This window comes from Ambystoma mexicanum, chromosome 4q (assembly GCF_040938575.1).
Source record: "Ambystoma mexicanum isolate Mex_15411 chromosome 4q, UKY_AmexF1_1, whole genome shotgun sequence".
NCBI lineage: Eukaryota > Metazoa > Chordata > Amphibia > Caudata > Ambystomatidae > Ambystoma > Ambystoma mexicanum.
In genome coordinates, this window is record NC_090928.1 from 239,422,434 (window position 1) to 239,444,138 (window position 21,705).

The following is a 21,705-nucleotide window of genomic DNA, read 5'->3' on the forward strand; positions in this document are numbered from 1 at the left end:
TTTATAAAAGATGGCTTGAAATGTGTACTTTCAAAGCCATCTTTTATAAACCTCGAAATATGTCGAGAAATCCCCAGGTTCGCCGAGGGTTAAAGACGCCTCGGCGACCTGGGGAAACAAAGGGACAGTAACCGCCTCTGGTGACCTCTCGCGCAAGGGGTCACCAGATGCAGTTACTATGACTGACAGAAGTGGCAGCTGTTGGGGGCTGCTTCGGGTCACCGGGCAGCCCCATGGACTCAGGTCGGGATCACCCGACGGCCCCGCTGCGCGGCGATCACGCCGCGGATAATGCTGTGGGGAGGTCACCCCATGGCGCTCCAGGGCACTGGAGCCCAAACAGAGCTGGGATCACCCAGCACACGACGGCCCCGGCTCTGGGGGTACCCAGGCCGGGGTCGTCTCCAACTGCCATGCTCACATGGCCCGCAACAGGTGGAGGTTGGTGTTGCCCAGGAGGGGCGCCGGCCTCGTGGTGGGCCCGGTCCCGGGGCCTACACCACGCGGTGTTGTGCCAGACAGGCACACCAAGGACGACACCGGAGTCAGCTTCAGTAACTGAGGAGCCGGAAACAACCCGTCCCTTTTATTAACGTGGTCACATGGGGAGCCATGTGACCACAACACACACTGGAAGACACCATGTCCCCCTACAGGGGTGACATGCAACAGCAGCCAGGCACAGCGTCGCTGTGGTTGGCTGCCACTTCTGTCAGATCGCCTGACTTCATGGCAGGCGCATCTCCCGTCGCGTCTGCGGCCTCAACGGGATAATGCATCCTGCCAATGTTGCGGGTGGTGGGACGGGGCCCCACTTTTTGCAGACTGCCGGGGCCCGGCCCCGGCCCACTTTAAGCACTGGCTTCTATCAGCCGAAGCTGTAATGTAGTGCCCCTTTAAATGGGGGCGTGTTGATTCCTGATGAGATGCGGGTCACTGCGTCATGTATGTTAATAAAAGGTGCCACTGCAGGCACGTGCAGCACTGCAGTGGAGACCCATTTAGTGGCAACTCCTGGCTCCTGTAATTATTTGTGTGTGTCTGGGTCTGTGTGCTCATGGCCCCGAAACCAGTCTGGGCCGTTGTGTGCTCTGTGTGCTGGGTGCCCCCAGTGTGCCACCAGCAGCGGGTGATCCTGCTGCCCGGGGGTGGGTGACACCCTTGTGTCCGCAGTAAACCCAGGTGACTCTGGGACTCTGTATCCTGCTCCGGTGCACCGGAGCACCCTATAACAGAAGCCTCGTATTTTGATGACAAGTTTTATGAAATGCCGAGCTTCGTTCCGTTGTTGGTATAGATTATTGTGAGAGAAACATTTACATCAAGGCTTCCTCAAAGGCAGCCTTGCGTTTTAATGTAAAGCTTTCTCTCGGAATTAACGGTGTTTTATCTATTACAGCAACTGAGTCATCTGGCTCGGTGCTCTGCTCCTTTAGTCTGACAGCTCGGAAGAGGGGCCGGTGCTCAGACTCACAGGCGCGGTCCATAAAACCTGCCACAGCCCCACCTTAAAAGATGGGAGGAGGGGCTATCGTTAGGGGCGTGTCCTTAGGCCACTGCCGATAATTAGAAACCAACCCCTCATTAGGCTCATAGGGGCGGCGCTGAGGCTAATATAGCCAATCAGCGTTGACCCGGAAGACGGCCTAATACAGGGGATGCCGGAAAGGCATGGGATAACAAATATTACATAACACCGGTTCTTGTGGTCGCAGTGGTACACTACACTAAGGCACGAGATTGAGGTCAGTAAGAGGATCACGTGAGCTGTACAGTAAGAGGCAGAGGGAAGGGTGTTACGTGGTTTACAGTAAGGCCAGACCGTGATGTGGGCTGTGGAAGGTGCAGAGGGGGTACCGCCGAAGTGCAGGAGAAGGGGGTGGGGAGAACTTGGCATCTTGGTTGTGAGACGTGGAACCCAGGCGTAGACCAATACTTTACTTTCTTTATGTAAATGTCATGTATCTGTACAGGAGGACCATTTTTGTTTCAATGTATTTTGCACACGGCAGAGCTTTAAATTTGACTCCCTTTTGTATACTTTTTTTTGTTACCTTGTGGTAAGTGCAACGCTTGTACATTATTTTGATACATGCGAGCGCGAGATTTGGCAGTTTCCCGAATCCAGAGCCATGCCTTGAACCAATGCCTTGTTTTGCCGTTTTGGCGTATGCAGCCAATGTTTCATTTTAGCGGCTGACTTTGTTATAATGCTCATTGAAAATGTAATCAACTTTAGAAAAATCATGGTACAGACGTTTGTAATATATATATTTTAGTTTGCCAAAAAATATAAATTTATTTTTTACATTTACTGCCTAAAACCCAAGATGTGGAAGAAATATGGCCCCGGAACCTTCTAGACACGCATGTGTTCTGGTTTCAGATCATTCATGGCACTAATCTATTTTTATTAAAAGTGGACAGGAGAATAAACCCTCCTGTCCACGATGTCAACTGATTTCACTGGCATCGTCTTTGGGTATTGTGGGCTATGCCTATTGATACAGTGTTCCAGAGTTTATTGAGGATGTAAAACAAATAATAGTGTACTACATATACCTGTATACAATTCTCGATACAAGTGCACAACATCTCATACTGTATCAAATTATAACGTCACATAGCAAGACGGGATAAAGTAGCACCCTGTGGTAAGGAGGACACAGAGCGGATGTAGAAGTGCCTTTATTGCAGCAACCCTGAACCCAGCCGGACACTCCAGAGCTGTCCACCAACTGCTCTCCAGTGTGTGATGTCGGGCATATGGTGATGCCAGCCCGACACAGGAGAGGGGCCTAGCTAGGCCGTGTGGCGCCACGCTTCGCTGCGTGTAATCAGGACACAACCACTCGTGAAGTTGCATAAACCCGGACTGGCGTCTTCGTGCCAGTTCCGGTGATGTCTTTATTTTTCCTCTCCCCGCCCCTGACACGTGACCGGGAATTTCTCCGGCACGTGACACCACATTCTTCCCCAACTTGGAATGTTTTTCACAACATTTAACGATAACACATCACAACAGGTCTAGTCTCTCAGATTTTGTCTGGGCAGGCTCACCTGCTGGTAGATTCCATCTACGACATACCCTTGGAGGTGGGACGATGGTTTTGGCCTTTCCCGCAGGTGGTATCGGGGATGGCTTCTCTTGGGATCTTCTGCCAGATGACTCTCTGGCCTGACTTTGTCTTCTTGCCGGTTGGGTGTCCTTGGCTCTCTTGGTAGTTCATAAGTTTCAGGTGTCACTCGGCCCTGTGGCCGACTATGTGATCTGGTTTCTTCGCTTGCGGATCTTGGGTTTTCTTCCCACAGCTCGGGCTCGGGCGGTACTTTCCTGAAGTGCGATATGTTCCTAGTCACTGTCTCACTTCCCCTGGTGACGGTGATCCCTGTTCATGATCAAAATGCTATATTTCTTGACCTGTGGCTGTTTGATAATTGGCTTTACCTATTGTACCCAATTTTTTTGATCATCAATGCGTGATCACGTGCTATTGATTTGATGGATTAGACGAGGCCCTGACGAAGGACACATGTCCGAAATGCATTGATAAAACACCCTTTTTAAAGAATTAAAAAATAACAGTTGGAAAACTGAGCGTGAAGAGAATGAAGATTATTATTACTTACACAAGATAAGAATTGTCAAAGTTGACAAAACCCCAAGCGGGCATAAGGCTGTGCGGCCCACACCGATGGCTTTCTTCTGCAAATACTCTTTAGTAGCTACTGTTCCTTGATGGATATTCTACTTTTCTATTTTGCGTGGTTTCAGCTTGTTGAGTACCAGCTGGTGATCGTAATGGGGAGTGCTTCGCAAATACATGATTTTGCAGTGTTTCACATTCATAGGAAAGGCTGTCATATGACTTTACAGCATATATAATGGCAGCCATCTTTAATGACCCACTGAAGTCTCTGTGGATGGAGGTCTTACAAGTTTCTGGGGAATACGAACATGTACATGTAAGTAGGGACTTTTTTAAATAAGTCCCACATTAGTGAACTGAGCAACACCTCCCGTCCACTCTTCCTCGCCCCAGCACTTATCAATGAGGTGCTCCACCTCTTTACAGGAACCCTCTTTCTACTTCTAATTTCTTCAGTCCCCGCCCCCTCCCACCTCTGGGCATAACAGCCCACCTTCCCCAAGAACCAACACTTCGTTTTTGCCCTGCCTTTGGGCAGGGACTCTGTCCGCTCCTGCCATCCTCCCCACCCCCCATCCACCCTGCATAGCCGGGGGGGGGAGGTTTGTTGTCATTTACCACTGCCTACAGGTCCCTTGCGGAGTAGGGACCTGCTCGGGTTGGCAGGCGTTCTCCGGGGGGTGTTGAGTACGGGTGGGGTGGCTGGTGCCTCCTACCGCCGCTGGCATAGCCGGGGGTGGTGGTCGAGGATGCCTGCCCCAGTTGGGGGTGGTGTCTTGGGGGCGTCGTGGAGCGGCTCGCCCTCCAGGTCTGCATGGCTCGGGGTGCTCTCGCCCCGGGCTGAGGTAAGCGGGAGTGGGGGGCGTGGTTGTGGCCTGTTCCTCTTTGCTGGCTTGTTTGTGTGCACCTGGACTCCCAGGCAGTGTTTGGGGTTGCCTAGTGGCCAGTCCTTTCCCGCTGATACTGGAATATTTAAGTCCGGTGGCCTCTGGTTGTTCTGTGTTTACCTTGCTCCTCTGTGGCTGCTTCTCTGTGCTTGCGGGCCTCAGCTTCTGGACGATGTTGCTGACACCATGAGGAATCGCTGACATGTGGAACCTCGCTCTCCTTCCTATTCCTTTTCCCTCGCCTCCTAAGAGGCAGAGGGGTTGTAGGGTGCCAGTCGACCGGCTCCTGCGTGTTTTTCGGAGAGCGCTAAAGGAGGAGGGGATTCAGCCTCGACGTAGCAGGGGGTTGTCCTCTTCCTCATGATCCAACGCCTCATCCTGCAGCCTGTGCCATTTCCTGAGGTCGACTGATTTCAAGGGCAAGTACCTGGACAAGGAGTCCATGGCGGATATTCTTCAAGTGTCCCATTAAATGGGGTTTCCACACTCTGCATCCCCATCTATTCGGGCTGTAGGTGTTCGGCCCCCTCCGCCCCAGTTTAATTGCACTCACAAGAAGGTCTCCCGCTTCTCTGTGAAATTAAGACTGAGATTTTGAGCGAGTGGGTTGATCCGGACAAGTCAGCGGTCCCCAGGTTACTTGCCAAGCTGTATTCCCTTGCAGGGGGAGGAGATGGCCCTGCCGCAGGTAGTTCTGCTGGATGACATCATTCCCAGTCAGGTGGGAAGGTCGTCTTTGTCCTCGAATTATTCTCTTCGGGACCCCACAGATCGTTAAGTGGATGTCTCCTTGAGGAAGGCTTATGGAGGAGCTCATTTGTCCTTGCGGGCTACCACTTATGCCTCATACTCGGCGGAAGCTGCCCTTGGGAGTCTGAAGTCCGCCCTGAAGGCGGCAGGGGAGCGCTCGGATCCTGCGCCCCTTCTAGGAAGTATGCCGCTGCTCACAGGGGTTCTGTCAGGGGCAGCCCCTCGCCAGTGGACTCACCCCCACCCTAAGGGTCGGGCTTGGCCTGTGACTGGGCATAAGTGGCGTTCGGTACCGGTCCCCCCCCCCCCACCAACCCTCCCATCTCCCTCGCCAGCAGAAGTCCTGACGCCAGGCCTGTCGGGGGCCGCCTGACGGTTCTTTTGGAAGCAATCATTCCGGCTCTCAGGGGGATGCCTAGGTCAATTGTTTGGTGAGATGGGGGTACACGTTGGAATTGGTCTCCCCTCCTGTTCCCTGTGGTCTGATCCGGGCGCCCTTGCCCAGGTGCCCTGTCAAGAGGTTGGCCATACGGCAGGCGCTCTGGGAACTTTGCTCCAAGAGGGTACTTTGGCAGGTGCCTCGATCGGAGAGGGGTCTGTGGGTTTACTCCATTGTCTTCCTGGTGCCCAAATCTTGAACATGCACATTCTGACTCGGAGGTTCAAAATGGAGTGTCTTCAGCGGGTCACTCTGGTGAAGTGCTTGGATTTCCTGGTTTCCCTGGATCTTCCGGGCGCCTACCTGCACGTTCCCATTTGGTCTGCCCATCAGACATTTCTTAGGTTTCCAGTGGGCAAGGATCATTTCCAGTTCCAGACCTTGCCCTGGGCCTGAAGTCGTCTCTCCAGGTCTTCACCAGGGTTCTGGGGCCTGTCATCGCCGCTCTTCACCTCTGGGGGATTCAGGTCTTCCCGTACCTTGACGTCTGGCTCCTGAAGGCTTGGTCAAGAGATCTTCCGCTGTGACACCTTGAGTCTGCTTGTGCTCTACTGACCTTGCTGGGGTTTCTCATATGCAGCCCTTGCCGGATCCTCAGTTCATTGGGGCCAGGTTTTGGACTGGTGGGGGCGAGTCATTCTTCCCCTTGTCAGTGCTCAGACTGCAGTACTGCCTGGTGCATCTTCTGGCTCGGGAGTCGGCCCTGGCCAGGGACTTTATTCATTGTTGGGGCTACGTGTGTCTTCCTTATTCCCTGGGCGAGACTTCACCTACGTCCTCTGTTGCTCCATATCCACAGGACTTGCTTGGAGTCATCTCTGGACTTTGTGGCTCCTATCTTCGTTGCTGGCTGCACCTGCCCAATCTTTTGGTGGGGTTCCCACTTTGTCCGCTCTCTCCGATCATTGTTACCACAGACGCCAGCCTGGTGGGGCAGGGGGCGGTGGCCCTGGGTCGGGAGCTGCAGCAGTTGTGATCCCTGGGTGACATGGCCATGTCCCCCAACTGGAGGGAGCTCTTGGCGGCCTTAAGGGCTCTGCAGTCCTTTGGCCCGGTCTTGGAGGGGTAGGCTGTTCTCTGCTCAGACAATACAGCCACTGCGGGGTGTATCAACCGCCAGGGGAGCTCTCGGTCTTTTGGCAGACCCTCCAGCTTATAGCGATTTTGCGATCCCGCAAAATGCCGCGAAAACGGCCGTTTTGTGCAAAATGCCGCAAAAACAGCCGGTTTGTGCAAAAATTGCATCTTAAAAAAAAAAAAAAAATTTGTTTACTTTTCTTTTTTAAGTAATCTGCAAAAATTACTGTTTTAAAAAAAAAAATACTCAGGGTGACAGGTTCTCAACTTTTTTTTACACAAGTAATGAAATGCGCTAACACATCTCATCACTTGCGCACCAAAAAAGTGCAGCCCAATTCACAAGGGACACATGAATGGGCACATTCTATATGCGCGCCCATTCAGATGGCCTTTTTCACCTCCTTGATCAAATAAAGTGGCGTTTTTGTCAATTTAAAAGCGCATCCCTCATTTCCAAGCAAGATGCGCTTTTAAATGTGCAGAAATTGTAGGCAACCCTACGCGCACGGGATGTGGGGCTGCCACCTCATGGCAGGGTCTTTCCTGACCCTGTCATGCATTTCTTTTAAGGTATGAACCGCTGCTGTGCCGCTTGCATTTCTGTTCCTCAAACAGGATAAAAATGCATTTTTTGGGTCGCATTTTACAGCGGCAGGCACCTGGAGGGCCTGTCCCTGTGAAAGGCGCTAGGAGCTTGCAGAACACTGTCTGGAGAGCGATTCTATTCAAAGTACTGCCCATTTTGATGACAAAAATCTATCGAATGTTACAATTTGACCTATTTTGTCCAGTACTATTCGATCAATTTTTATAAATACTGAACATGTGTTGCGTGGGTGTCACCCGCTCCCCATGTTCCGCATTTTTGGTCTAGGGTGGTTGCATAAGTGTTTTCCCCTTTTTCCTCAAAATTGGAGCCGGGGACAAAAAAAAAAAGAAAATAACAAAAAAGGGACCCTGCAGAGTCGGATCCGACCCACGTTAGAGGGACGGATCTGGCACCGCAGGGTTGCAGGGGAAGTGGCAGCGACCAAGCAGTTAAGTAGGGGAGGGGATGGGGTGGTGGTGAAAGGTACATTTTGGGTTGTTTGGCTAAAGTGCAAATCAATTCGCAGCGAAATTGACTATGGTCAATTCTGCCGCAAATAATTACACTTCGGTCAAACAACCCAGAACACCATTCAAGGCAGCTGGCCAGCGCACAATTTGCGCTACAGCTCAAGCCTGTGGAAATGCGCCAGTCACCTTTGAGAATAAGGTGACCTGCTCATTTCCAAAAATGGGTTGTCTAAAAATAGCATATCCTCCGTTCTTTTTTTAAATGCCCCACTATTTGAGGAACTGGGTCAAAATCTACATTTTAAAAAAAATAAAAAAATGGTTACACTATGAAAGAGGGAGAGTGATGGGTGAGATGTGAAGTGATAGGCAAGAAAGCAAAGGGAGAGCAGTGGGTCAGAGGAGGAAGCGCAGCACAAGAGAGCAGAGGAAGCAGTGATGCGGTGGGCCAGAAATCTAAGAGCGAGCAGAGGTACAGAAAGTAGAGGGAGCGTGTGGTCAGTGAGCCAGAAAGCAGAGAGGAAGCGGTTGGCCAGAAAGAGGCAGTGAGCTGCAGATTGGGAAAAAGTATGAGGGAAGAGTGTGATAGAATGGGAGAAAGGATGCAAGATGCAGAAGCAGCACAAAAGAATGAAACTGTATATTGCGGGAGGAATTGTAGAGTGTAAGGTGTGAGTTGGGAGTATGATTTGGAGTGTGGCAGGGGCTGGGCAGTGCAAATTGTGACTTGACAGTGTGACATAGCACGTGAGTATTTGTATGACAGAGTGAGAGGTTAAGGAATGTAAGTTGGGATGGAGAGTTGGTGAGATGTGTGTTGGTGAGAGAGGTGTGTGGGTGTTTGGGGGATTGGAGAACATAGAAGGGGAATATTTTCAGCATTACAATATATAATGATCAATTTAGTTAATATTATTAAATAGTTCAAAGAAGGTAGCAGGCGCTCCTCTCCAGAAAGAACATGGCATGATAACACGTGTATGGGGTTGCTTTTGGTACACTTGTTCAGAGAGGAATTGCCATAGCGTTTCGGTGCTGGACTGCCCATGTGGGCGGGACAAATGGACATTTCCCATCTGTGAAAGGTACAGTGAGCAAAAAGCATGTGCTGCAAACTCTCATCTCAGAACAGGTAATCATGCCATGTTCTTTCTGGAGAGGAGTGCCTGCTACCTTTTTTGAAATACTATTAAATAGGCTTGAACATTAAACCAGAAATGTAGCCAAATCAAACACTGTTCTGCCAAGCCAGAGACATCTGGGACTCTTCCTATTAAATTAATACAAAAGATACATAATAATGATACCCTGGCTCTCTTGTAGCCTTGCACTCTGCCTATTTCCTGCAATGTGGCAATCTTACACCCTCCAGTTAATACAAAATGACCCGCAAAAATGCCGCAATAAATAAAGGTTTGTGCCGCAAAATTTGCCATTTCATGCCGCAAAATTTGCCATTTCATGCCGCAAAATCCTGGAAGGTCTGTTTTGGGTCTCTTGTTCTTCTCCCCTGTACTTGGGTGGTGTCTCATCTTCTCTTGCTGTCTGCATGTCGCATCAGGGGCCGGGACAATGTGATGGCGGATCGCCTCAGCCATGTGTTCACCTCGGGGAGTGGGTGCTGCGGGAGGTGGTCTTTCGGAGGATCTGCAGGGATCTGGGTACTCCTTGGGTGGATTTGTTTGCCTGTCCCCTGTCTGCAAAGGTCCCCCGGCTTTTCTCCCATTTCCCCTCTCTGCAGGTGTGGCTGCTTTGCCCTCTGTGTGGCCGCCGTGTCTCCTGTATGCATCCACCCCTCCCTCTCATTCAGACAGTGTTTCTATGCATCCGGGACTCTCGGGCGGTGGTGATCTTTGTTGCTCCGCTTTGGCCTTGCAGACGCTGGTTTCCCCTTCTCCTTGACTTGGCTGTGTCCCCCATGTTGCCTCTCGCTAGTAGTCTGGATTCAGTGAACTTGATCTGGGGGGCTTGGAGACTGAAAGGGCACGCCTAGTTTCTTGGGGGGCTCTCTGACGAAGTGGTTTCGCACATTCAGAGGGACCAGCATCCTTCTAACTTGAGGCCCTACGAGAGGCACTGGGGGCACTTCCATGTCCTGGTGTCTGAGCCATGGCGGTTCCTACTTCCTGGGTTCTGGGGCTCCTGTGCTGCAGTTTCTTCAGGATGGGTTTAACTTGGTCTCCCTGCCTTCACTCTGAGGACTCAGTGGGCTTCGATCCATGCCATTGGGGGTCCGGCTGTGGGTGGTCACTCCTTGGTGGGTCACCTTCTACAATTTTTCTCTTGCTAGGCCTGGCCCTGCTTCTAGTTACCCTCCTATGATCTCCCACTGGTCCTTCAGGCTCTGCTGTCTTCTCCTTTTGAACCTTTGTCTGAAGTTTCCTCACGTTGAAAGTGGTTTCCTAGGTGGCTGTCACTTCGGCACAACGGTTTGGGGGATCTTGGTGCCCTCTACTGAGGCACCCTACCCGGTGGTTTCCCCCGATGCGTTGTTTCTCAAGTGCCACCCGTCCTTTCTTCCTAAGGTGGTTTCTAGGTTTCATCTTGGCCAGGAGATTGTTCTTCCTTCCCTTTTCCCCCTCTCCCTCCTCCCCAGAGCAGGTTCGTTGGGCCGCTCTGGATGTACGGCAGGCGGTTCTGCTCTATTTGGATCGCAATAGGGCTTTTTGTTCCTCCCCTAGCCTCTATCGCGTTGGCTTACTCATCTGTGGGGCTCTGCCCTTCTGTCTCGTGTACAGGGCAGGTCCACGAGGGGGACCTGCTGAAGCCCGCTATGTTACTATCCAGGACATTTGCAGCGCCAAAACCTGGTCTGATCCACACACTTAAATTTTCCACTATCATTTGACTCTTCAGCGGTGGGAGGTGGGGGCCTTTGGGGTCTGGTGTGTTGAGTGTGGCGCTCTTGTGAAATAGCTTGTTGCTACTGTCTGGATATGTGTATTTCAATAAATTGGTGTTGGTCGGGTTGCATTTTCCATTTGCCTTCTGGTGTTTTTCTTTGCGCTCGGCCCATTCCCTCGGGAGTTGGCACGCCTCATTGATAATTGCTGGAACAAGGAAGAGTGGACGTGGAGGTGATGCCCAGATTACTTACTGGTACTCTTTATTACTCCTAGTCCTTCTCTTCCTCGTCGCAGCACGAGTTTCCCACTTCACCCTTCCTCGTTTTAAATGGGCCTATTGGGTAGTGTTACATACTGTTGTGTCTTGGGGAAGGCAGGCTGTTCTGCCCAGAGGTTGAGAGGCGGGGTCTGAAGAAATTAAAAGTAGAAAGAGGGTTCCTTTTAAAGAGGTGGGACACCTCATTGGTAAGTGCTGAGACGAGGAACAGAAGGACTAGGAGTAATGAAGATTACTGTTAAGTACTCTGGGCATTAACAATCACAGTAACCAGTCGAGGCATTCTTTTTTACGTGTTCTTTTTCATAACATAAAAAGGAATCTGGCCTTGCAATGCTACCTGCTGGTGGAGGGGTGTGTTTGTATAGGATACTGTACACTTTAGAATCAACATCTGTGGGCCATGTTGTGGCCTTACATAAAACTCTGCGCACAGCGTTGATTTAAGGAAGGGTTTGTTGTACATGAAAGAATTCAGCAGTAATGAGGCTAACAGTGACCTGCCAATTAAAGTCCCCTTTGGATCTTGTCCTGCAGTTGCTTCACTGCCAGTATGCATTAGTGTCCTGCAGTTACTTCAATGCCCAGTCTGCACTGTCCTTGGCTAGGGCCTCATAAGGGTCTACTGCTGTTGGTCTGGTTTCATCTCTGAAAACCGGGTTACAAACTTTGCTTAGTACTCCGTGAGTCTGAGGAAGAAACGTAGTTCGTCTATTTACTCTGGTGCACGGGCTTGGCCAATGGCTTGTAGAAGGTTCTTTTTGGGACTAACCCAATCTCTTGAGATTTTGTTCCCAAAAGTATTCCACTTCTTTTGCCCCAAACATGCACTTTGCTATCTATGGCGTTCACCCGTTTCTTGAAGTTTCTCCAGAACTTTCCTGAGGGCCTTTATCATGTGTCTCGGCTTTGCCAGCATAGATGAGGATGTCATCCTGAAAGTAAGACACATTTCCCATGCTCCTTATTAATGAATCCTTCATCCCGTGGAATGCTGACGCAGCTGATGACAATCTAAATGGCTTTCTGGTGTACTGATATGTGCCAAACAACATGATGAATGCTGTTAATGGTCGGGACTCTTTAAGGAGGTTTATCTGGTGATATGCATCGCACATGTCCAACTTGGAGAAATATTTGGCCTCCTTCATCATAAGTATCAATTTGTTGATACTGGACAGTGGGTAACTCTCTTTTATTGCCTCCATGTTTAAACTGCGTAGGTCTATGCACACTCTGATATCATTGGATTGTTGTTTCTTAATTAGTAGCACTGGGGTCAGCCATTCAGTGGATTCTACAGTGTCAATGGACCATTCCTTGACCATTTTTCTCAGATGAGCTTGCAATGTGCCTCTTGCAGTTGCAGGACAGGTTTCACTCTCTATGCTTTACCGGAACTGCGTTGGGCTTCAGCCTTATTTAGTGTACGTAGTTCTTAATTTTCCCTGGGGCTTCAGAGAAGAGCACAGTAAATTTGTCTCTGAATGCTGACACTCCTCCTGTTTTCATCGACAGTACTTCGTCGTCAGTACTGAGATCCAGCCTTATGTTCAATTTGTGCTGGTCATCCCACCTCAGTACTGCCGTGCCTTCGGAGAAATAGACCGTGGTCGTCGCTTGCCTGCCCTTGAATTCTATGCTTGCCTTGATTTAACCCAAAAGGTCCACTGACGCTCCCCCAAACACTGTGGGTCTGTGTTTGGTGGTTCTGACGTCCCACCATGTCCTTGTACGTTTGGAGAGGCATTATGGTTAAATCGGAGCCTAAGTCTGCATTACACGACTATCGTTTCCATCTACTTTTATGACAAAATACGGCTTCTCTCCTCTCAAATTTGAGCTGTTCACCATTGTAACCGTATGACTCTCATCGTCACTTTCTTCTTCACCTCTCGCTCGCCCGACACCTTCAATGTAAGGGATTTTCTTCCCTTTCCATTTGCAGGTTATGGCAATGTGCCCAAACCGTCTGCAGTTCGAAAACTGTTGCTCACAGGGTAGTATCTGTCATTTGCCAAGTGCTATGTGCTGGTGAATCTGTGACACTTCAGGGGCTCTCATCTCCCCCCCCCCTTTTTCCTCGACGAAGTCCCGCCTGTGTCTATCCCGCTGCCCTCTCCACTGCACCGCAGTCACATCAGCAGCCGATGATCCCACCATTCTTTGTGTCTGCTCGAGGTTTCTTCTTCGCTCTTGTAATCTGAACAGCTTTATCCAATGTCAGTCCTTTCTCGAGGATGAACTTGTCCTGTACCTTCCTACAATTTGTGTGAACCACCAGCATGTTGCAGATCATATTCTTGGCATTGTCACCAAAACTGCACAATGCAGCCAGCTCCCTCATGCAAGTGACGTAGACGTCAACGAGCTCTGCGCTTTCCTGCTTCCGTGTGTAGAATTAGACAGTGCAGCACGGTATTCTCTTTGCTGGATCACTTCTTTGAAGACAAAATCATCATCCCCTGCTGCCTGTTCAGGCTCCAGGCCTGTGAATATTCTCTGCCCTTCGACCCCCCCCCATGCCATTGAACATCATCGCTTTCTTTCTCCCCGTGGTGTAGTCCATGCCCCCCCACCACCCCCTCACCACCAGCCTCCAGGTACGTGTTGAACAAGGGTTCCCATTGAGTCCGTGGAATAGCGGGCCTACGTGGAGATTGGCGAAATGCTGGCAGGGGGGTTGCACATTGCATAATGGAGCTGAATAGGTTCTGTCCTGGACCCTCGTCACCAAATATGTAGTGGCCTTATATAAAACTCTGCACACAGCATTGATTTAAGGAAGGGTTTATTGTGCATGAAATAAATCTGCAGTAATGAAGTTAACAGTGACCTGCCAATTAAAGCCCCTTTGGAGTGCCCTGCAGTTGCTTCACAGCCAATACGCACTAGTGTCCTGCTATTACTTCACAGCACAGTCTGCACTGTCCTTTTTTAGGGCCTCATAAGGGTCTACTGTTGCTGGTCATCAAAGCCCAAGCCTTTTGGCAGGAGGAGCGACAGGCAGCGTCTGCTTTGCACTCCCGGTCCACTCAGCACTCTCTCACTCTGACCATGCGCCGCCCGCGCACATCCACATGTAGTCTCGCGAGATCTGCACGGCCGTGATCTTGCCAGACTTCACCTCTACAGGCAACCTTTCATTTTGGGAAATCATGGCTTTTGAACGTGGGATTTTGACTGCACTTGGTACCTGGTTCTTTTAGGAGTTCACACTAAGGGTGGCACACTGCATGGTCAGGAAATTGTGCGGTGCCAGGCTAATCTTTTGTGGCTGTCGCTTTAAGGTTATTATAATTGTAATACCCTTTATTCTTCCTAGAGGTTTGTCTGCGGGTGTATGATGAAAAGAGATAGCAGCAGTCGGGTATAATGGGATTTCTTTTTCTCATTCGAGTACTTTTTCCCTCACTTAACATGTGTCGGGTTCTACTTTTGATTTATGGTTAGTGGGTACGTGCACTAATCAAGGCATGTTTGATTGGAACAGTATGTTGCCCTTTAGTTTTGTTCCAACCTGTCCGATGGGCCCTTTGCATTGCAGATTGGCCATAAAGGCGTTTTTTTTAAAAATGGAGTCTTAAAATAGGACTGGATACTGAAGATCAGATTCTTCGTTATCATGCACATTGAGCAGATTCCCCATACTCAATTAGCTTAGTGTTCAAGCAATAAGCAGATTAAACATATTCATTTGTTTTGATTTGTTATGAATTGGTATTCATTACGTTTAATTGAGGATTTGGTTCTTTCTTTCTTTTTAGAATGACAAATATTATTTATTCAAATTTGTAGAGCGCTCAGCTGCCTGGACGCATCGTGGCGCTTGTTACAGACAGAACGCTTAATTACAGGCAAAGGAACAGTGGAGAAATAGAACAGTCACATACATACAGTTTTGCATACAAGGGAAACATACAAAGTGTTAGATGAAGAGGGAAGTTTGAATTTTTTTCCGGAAGGCAAATAGAGTTTTCTGCTCTGATTTCTGGGGGTAGTGTGTTCTGTAGCTTGGCGGCTATTTAGGGGAAGCCCAGCCCTTCAGCTTTGGCTCTGTTGATGCGTGGGATGTGTAGTTGGTTAGCGTAGTAAGTCGTAGTGGGTCTTGTTGAATTGGCCTTGGTTATAGTCCCTCCAATGTATGGTGGTGCTGTGAGGTTGAGACATTTGTGGGTGAGAGTGAGGATTTTAAATGTGATACGCTCTTGAACTGGGAGCCTCTGGCAAGGGGAATGTGTTCCCTTTTGGGAAGGCTCAATGCAGCCCTTCGGGCATTGTTTTGCGTGACTTGGAGTCAGTTAAGGTTTTTTGTGGATGTACCTGCTAGGAGGGCGTTGCAGTAGTCTAGTTTGGGGCCAATGGTGGCTCTAGCTATTGATAAACAGTTTAGCTTGTATAGGTATGGTTTAATTGCGTTGATGAGTTTAGTGGTGTGCGCTGAGACAGGTGATAGCGCTGACCTGTCTAGTCATCGATAGTGTGGAGTCTATGTAGACACCTAAAAACTTTACAGATTAGGAGACAGGGATGGTCGTATTGTCAATGGTGAATTTGGAGTACAGTTTATCTAGTTTGGCTAGTGTCATTTTTTGACCTAGTATGATGATTTCGGTCTTCTCCCCATTGTGGCACAGGCCATTGGCTGCCATCAATGCTTGAATGGTGGTGTATATAGAGTGAAGAGCTTGGGTGTCCCCGTTGTAGGAGCCGGTGAGAGGTATGAGTACCTGCGTATCGTCGGCGTAATTGGTATACGTGATACTTGGGGCGTCAAGCTTATCGAAGAGGGGCTTCGTAAACAGGTTGTATAATGTGGGTGCTGTATAGGAGCCTTGTGGGACTCCGCAGTGGATAGTGGTGAGGGCAGCGTTGGCTATGTTGGAAAATACTTGCATTGCCCTGCCTTCCAGGAAGGAGGTGATCCAGAGAGCTGCTTCATTGGAGAAGTTAGCTGATTGGGTGAGGTGAGTGTTTTATGATCAACCAAATCAAAAGCTGCCGAGAGGTCAAAGAGAAGTAGGAGGGCTGGCTTCCTTTTGTCCATGATTTTGGTGATCTGGTTTTTGAGGTCCACAAGGGCTGTTTCCGTGCCGTGACCTTTGCGGAACCCTGATTGCCTAGTCCCGAGAATGGAGTGTGATTCTAGGAATTGTTGGATTTGGCAGTGGGCTGCTTTATCCAGGATCTTGAGGAGGAACGGCACAGTGGTTATGGGACGATAGTTGTTGGGCTGTGCAGGGTCTAGTTTGGGCTTTATCAGAAGGGGGCGTACCCATGCTTCTTTAATGCTGGCAGGAATGGTGCCTGTTCTGAAAGAAGCATTAGTAAAGGCTGTCAGAAACTGACCAAGGAGGTCTGCACAGTCCTTTATGAGCTTGGGGGGGGACAGATGTCCCCTTTGCACATGGAGGCTAATGACTTCGGGTTCAGTGATGTCTCTAAACGACAAGAGAGGTTTGGTGTTATTTGGTGGAGGGGCGGTGGCGTCAGATAGTGTAGGCCCAGCATGGTGAGGTAGGGCTTTGTAGTGGTCCTTGATTTATTTTTTATATTATTATTATTTTTTTTTAAGGAGTTCAATTTTATTGAGCATGGCAGATTGAATACTAGCACAGGATCTTTTCCTGATCCAGTCATGTGTGCAACATACATGAAGATGAGACTAAACATCCTGCCTACTAGAGACTATTTAGGCATGTCCCAGACAACAGAGGCCTCTGAGCGACATTGCCGCTTCTGTAAAAATCAGGAGACATTGGAAACAATATTCCACCTACTAATGATATGTCCCGAACTCATGGAAAAGAGATTGACGTTTGGCTCACACTTCAAGATCTCATCGAAGCAAATGGATGCTGAAACACGATGGACACTCATCATGAACGGACAAATAAACAAACTTTTATATGTACAGTTGTCCAATTTTTGCAGAACTTTCTAGAACTAGCTAACAGACCTGCTAGAAATGGTCTAATGATAAATAGACACACTAACACAAGATAAGCAGAAAACATAGCCAGAGACGAAGAGTTGAATTATGCAATTCTCCTAGTTTCGATAAATGAAAAGTTTATAATAAACTTAACCATTTTAATGGAAAAAAAAATACTAGCACGCCATGCTTCATCTTTGATGATATCATCTGGAGTGTTTGGAGAAGAGATGAGTTCATTGAAGATGGTGAAGATTTCCTTGGATTGTGAGTTGGAATTGGCGATTCGGACATTGAAGGAGTTTGCTTTGGGAATATCTTCATACTGGCGGGAGATGAGGTTAAAGCAGTTCTTGGTGTTGTCGCTGGGGTTAGTTTGCCAGTTTTTCAAAGCCTCCCTTTTGAGGCAGCGTAATGACTGCAGTTCTTCAGTGAACCAGGAGTTTTTGTGTAGCGACTTCTTTTCCTTTTTGCATTCAAGTGGTGCTATGGAGTTGATGGCTATAGAGAGGGTATCTTTGTATATGTCCGTAAGGGGTTTGGATTGTTGGAAAAGGGTGGGGCTAGTGCTGGGATATTAAGGTGAGGTCGTAGGATATCCTGTGTACCTTTTTTGGAACTTCTTACTTGTGCAGTGGGGCCAGTGTGAGGATTTTCAGAGTGGAGGAAATGGGTAAGGTGAACTCAATACAGTTGTGGTCAGTCCACGGCAAGGCTGTGTTGGCTGTGATGGTGATTAGACAATTGTGGTCTGCAACCCAATCAAGGGTGCAACCTTTGGACTGTGTAGGGCTTGAGACTTTTTGTGTGAATCCTAGGTCGATGGGCTCTTTAGTGCGGGAGGTGGCGGCTTTGTCATTGGAGTCATTAAATCCTAAGTTTAGGTCTCCAAGAAGAAGGGTCTTTGTAGAGCCTTTGATGGTATCGCTAGGTAGATGGGTGAGGTGTCCCTGGAAGTTTGAAGGGAGGCCAGGGGGGCGATATAGTATGTGCATGTTAGTGGTGTTATTGGGGGACAGTGTAAGCTTGACGGATAGGATGTCGGAATTGCTATCCCAAGAGTGACTAACGAGTTTAATAGCGAGGGCTACTCCTCCTCCTGTGCAACCTGGTCTGACTTGTCTGAAAATGGTGTAATCGGGGGTGGGGGGGGGGGGGTGGAGTGCGAGAGTGACCACAAGGCCGGATGCTTCATGTAGCCATGTTTCTGTGATGGCCAGTAAATCGAAGTTGTGGTTGGAAAGGAGGTTGTGTATTTCTAAGGCATGTGCTATGAGTGAGTGAACATTGATAAGGGCACATTTAATGTGTGGAGTGGGTGCGTTATTGGGCTTGATGCTGGCATGGATGCTGCCGCTTCGGGCGCAATGTGTGTCGTGGGTGTGTGTTTTTATATAAGAGTGTGTATGATGTGTATGGTGCAATTGAGGATGGCAGGGGAGGCTAGGCGGAGATTGCCGTAAACTGTGGGCATGGGAAGGTAGATGAGATCTAATGGTTGAGGTCTGGCTCTAAGTCTGGTGCGTCTAGTGTATAGTAGACATGAGGTCGCTATGTGAGTATAGAGGTTGTTGAGTGGTAATGAAAATGGACATGATGGAGTGAAGGTGAGGTGCGGAGTGGAGTGGAGTGGTGCTGTGGTGGTTGAATGTAGGGAGAGTTAGTGAATGTAGTGATATTCTGGTGGGTGGCTATAGTGAGTAAGAGGGCAAGTGCTGTGGTGATGGAGGTAGAGAGACTAGTGAGTATCTTACAGGGGAGCTTGTTTGTGAGATTAGGCAACATGGTGCGGGTGGTGGAAAGCAGAGGCCAAGTAACACAACAGGCTGTAGTTAGCACAGTGAGCATGCAGCAGCGGGCAGAATATCATTACAGGCTGCGGTTGGCATGGTGAGCATGCAGAAATGGGCAGCTATAACTGCAGTCTGCAATTATACATAGTGAGTAGGCAGCAGTGGGCAATGCATCAATACAGGCTCATCCTCGTTGTGGCGCTGCATCGCGCCCGACATTTTGTTTTGCAAATTCAATGTCGGCGCTGATGCAAGCGTGCATCCCGGGATGCCCAGGGTGAAATGGGGTGTTGGATGGGGTAAATCCTACAGGATAATGAATTTACCAGGAGAAAGGATCCGCATCAGGGGGTTCTGTGGGTTCTGGTTGTGCCCACACAAGCGGCCGAAATCATGTCATCATTGAATTTCAACCCTTGATGAATGTCCAATGCATTTTATTTGTTTAAGGGGACAGAAACATGTAGGGCCAGTTAGGACACAAATAGGAGTAGTTTTATATGTGTCTTCCTATTTTTTTTTTTTGTGTAAATGAGTATTGAATGTATATGTAATAATTCATGTTGTGGTGTTTTATGTGAGTTTGGATCCATCTTGTTAATGTTAAAGGGTATTTGACCACCGGAGTGGTCCCGTGGCGGCTTTGAAAAAGGGAAAAGGGGTTGGGGTGGGGGTGAGTTAGTGGGCTTAAAGTTGGAAAAGTGCAAGAGAGCAGTGATGTGCTGTTGGCGGCCTCAGCGGTGAGGTCTGTTGGCTGGGTTTGGGGTGTTTTACGGTCGGTAGTCGTGTGCTGTTGTGCGAGTCTGTGCGATTTGTTTTGTTGTAGTGTAGTGAGGTTTGTGCAGATTGTTGTGTTGTAGGTTTTGTGGTTGTGTTTGGTTAGAGTTTGAGAGGTGTATGCAGAGAGGTGACATTTTTAATGGATTGGCTAATTGGCGTTGCTGTCTGGAAGTGAGGCGCTGAGTTTCCGTGTTCTCTCCAGGTGGGGTGCGGGAGCATCTCTGCGTCTTCTGTCCTGATCTGGGCTGTCCGATATTCACAGTCCCTTTCACACATGGAATCCACTCACATTCATAACTCTACCCAAGTTCGGCTTCGGCCACCTACTTGACACCTGTCTGTATGCGGGGCATAACGGCGTTTGTGTGTGTATACGAATACATTTTTCTGATTACTGAGTTTTTCTATTCACAAGAATTGTATTTGTTGTTGCTGTGAGCAAGAGATTCACGAATAAAGATGTGTGTATGTATGTATATGTATGTATATATATATATATATGTTACACAGCCACGTTAGTGCCTGTGTAGTTATGGTTAAGTTGCTGTTTCCATAGGAAGTCCACATTTTGGGCGGCTTATAACTCCGCTCCCCCTGGACGAATCCTCACCGAACTTTGCAGAAGTATATGGGCCACTCTGAACTTTTGTGCTGCACAGTTTGGTGATGTTTGGTCCAGGGGGGGAAAAGTTATTGATTGATTGATTGATTTATCGAGCGCTTTACACCAAGGCGCTGTACAATGGAACAACAGATTACAAAAAGCCAATAACACTTAACAATGGGAGCAAAATTTACATCTTGATTCATTCAACAAAACAGTGCAAAGAGCAATTAACTGAGGGGGGTAGAAAGGAGAGAGGGAAGAGGTGGGGGAGGAGAGGGAGTTGGACAGGGCGAGGGAAAGTTGAAGAGGAAGGGAGAGGAGTAGGAACGGGGAGAGAGGAATCAGGTGATAGGGGAAGTTTTCAAGGGGGAGAATGGAGGAGGAGGGATTTAAGGGAAGTGCGAAATGAGGCGAAGGTCGTAGTAGAGAGGATTGTAAGAGGGTGTAAGTTCCAGTGCATAGGTGCAAGGAGTTGGAATGAGCGGAAACGGGAGGAAGCGCAGGGGGAAGGAGGAACAGTGAGGAGGAAATGGTCAGCAGAGCGAAGGGGGCAGGATGGGGAGTAGAAGGGAGGAGAGATAAGGAGGAGCAAGACCATAGAGGGATTTGAAGACAAGGTAGAGAAAGTGGAATTTAAGCTGTGAGTGGAAAGGTAGCCAGCCAAGGTATGAGAATGAGGAAGAGGTGGAGTCACGGGAGGTAAGGAGACAGAGGGTATGAACAGCAGAGTGGTATATGGATTTAAGAGGGGCAAGTTGAGAAGCGGGAAGTCCAAAGATTAGAGAAGAGCAGTAGAAGAGGCGGAAGAAGATGAGAGAGGAAATTAGGAGTTTGGTGGCGTGGAATGTGATGGAGGAACGGATTTTGCGTATATTGTCGAGGTGGTATCTGCAGGTGCGGAAGGTGAGTGAAATGTGTTGAGAGGAATCAAAAAGAACACCTAGATTACGAGCTTGGGGGGAAATCGGGAGATTAGAGGGAGGAAAGTGTATGAATGGAGGAGGGGAGGGAGGGGGAAGAGAATTAGAGGGGAAGAAAAGGACTTCGGTTTTATCGGTGTTAAGAGAGACAGAAAGCGGGAGGACATCCAGTTCTTGATAGCAGTGAGGCAGGAGGATGGTTTAAGGTGGAGGTCAGGTGTGAAGGAGGAGAAAGAAAGAAAGAGTTGAGTATCGTCAGCATAGAAGTGATGGGAAATACCAAACGAGGAGATGACGGGGGGCAATGAGAGAGGTGTAAAGAGAGAAAAGGAAAGGACCAAGTACAGAGCCTTGAGGAACACCGTAGATAAGAGGAAAAGGAGAGGACTGGGCTCCCCACGAAACAGCAAAGGAACGGGAGGAGAGGTAGGAGGGTAGCCATTCTAAAACAGGGCCTTTAAATCCGAAGGAGGAAAGAGTATGGAGTAGGAGTAGATGGTCGACGGTGTCAAAAGCTGCAGAGAGATCAAGTAGAATAAGGATAGAGGATTGCTTAGTATGACGAGCAGAGAGGAGTGACTTAAGGATGGAGGTGAAAGCAGTTTCAGTGGAATGTTTGGGACGTAAGCCAGATTGGAAGGGAGGAGGGAGAGAGGAAGAAGTAACAAAGGATGAGAGTTGA

At 48.8% G+C, this 21,705-nt stretch overlaps 1 protein-coding gene across 1 annotated transcript in view; it reads left to right on the top strand.

Annotated features, from left to right (window-relative positions):
• The first annotated feature begins 1,648 nt into the window (after positions 1-1,648).
• Positions 1,649-21,705, top strand: part of NANP (N-acetylneuraminic acid phosphatase) — a 173,932-nt gene continuing 153,875 nt past the window's right edge. Inside the window, exon 1 of the mRNA XM_069607791.1 lies at positions 1,649-1,745. The gene's annotated coding sequence lies outside the window, so the exon portion shown is untranslated. The remainder of the gene's footprint in view (positions 1,746-21,705) is intronic.